The sequence below is a fragment of the Oxyura jamaicensis genome, assembly GCF_011077185.1.
Source record: "Oxyura jamaicensis isolate SHBP4307 breed ruddy duck chromosome 30 unlocalized genomic scaffold, BPBGC_Ojam_1.0 oxy30_random_OJ68693, whole genome shotgun sequence".
Lineage (NCBI taxonomy): Eukaryota > Metazoa > Chordata > Aves > Anseriformes > Anatidae > Oxyura > Oxyura jamaicensis.
This window is the reverse complement of record NW_023304913.1, coordinates 1-1,114: the sequence shown is the minus strand read 5'-3', so window position 1 is coordinate 1,114 and position 1,114 is coordinate 1. Positions and strand designations below refer to the sequence as shown.

At 62.8% G+C, this 1,114-nt stretch overlaps 1 long non-coding RNA gene across 1 annotated transcript in view; it reads right to left on the bottom strand.

The window, feature by feature from the left end:
* LOC118158529 overlaps positions 1–230 on the bottom strand; it is a 1,158-nt gene extending 928 nt beyond the window's left edge. The window contains exon 1 of the long non-coding RNA XR_004746843.1: positions 23–230. This is a non-coding gene — a long non-coding RNA (uncharacterized LOC118158529). The remainder of the gene's footprint in view (positions 1–22) is intronic.
* Positions 231–1,114: the final 884 nt, after the last annotated feature.

Genomic DNA, 1,114 nt, shown 5'->3' with positions numbered 1-1,114 from the left:
GGGGGGGGGGGGCGGGGGTCACCTCCATGAGCAGCTTCAGGGCGCAGTCGTCGCGCACCCGCCCCTCGCGCCGCGCCTGCCCCGCCAGCGCCCCGAACCAGGCGCAGGGCACCCAGAATTTGTTGTAGGGCGAGCGCAGCCCCTCCAGGCGCCGCCGCTCCTCCCGCGTCAGGAACCCTGCGGGGGGCGCCGGGTGACGTCACCCGTGACGTCGCCCGCCGCCCCGTGACGTCACGCTGGCGGCCGGTGACATCGCGGTGTGTGTGTGTGTCCCCCCCCAGCCCCATCCCATGAGTGGTGGGGGGGTCCTCATGGCCCCCGCTCCGTGATGTCACCACCCCCTCCGTGACATCACGGGTCCTAGAATGATGTCACTGCCTTCCCCTCCCCGGACACCTCCACGTCCCTTGGTGGTGCCAGGAGCCTGTCACCGCCCCTGTGCTGATATCACGGCCAGATTACGTCATCATCGTCCCCATGACATCATCATCACCCCTCTGTGATGACATTGCCATCCCCAGGATGATGCCACCCCCCCCATAGGTGTCCCCACCATGACCCCGCCAGCCCCTTGCTGCCCTTTAGTTGATGTCACACCCCTCCGTGATGACATCACACTCCTCCCAATGATGTCACACACTCTCCAATTACGCCACAATCCTCCCAAGAACATCACACCCCTCCTGATGATGTCACACACCCCCAATGACACCACACCCCTCCCGATGACGTCACACTACCCAAATGACATAACACCCCCCAATGACATCACATAGCCCCCAATGACATCACCCCCCTCCCAATGACATCACCCCCCCAATGACATCCACCCCCGATGATGTCACCCCCCGATGACATCACCCCCCAATGATGTCACACCCCCTCCTGATGACGTCACACCCCCCTCCCAATGACATTACACCCCCCAGCGACATCACCCCCTCCCAATGACATCACCCCCCCAATGACGTCACACCCCCAATGACGTCACACCCCCTCCCAATGACATCACCCCCAATGACATCATGCCCCCTCCTGATGATGTCATCCCCCCAATGACATCACATCCCCAATGACATCACCCCCCTCCTCCCGATGACATCACCCCCCAATG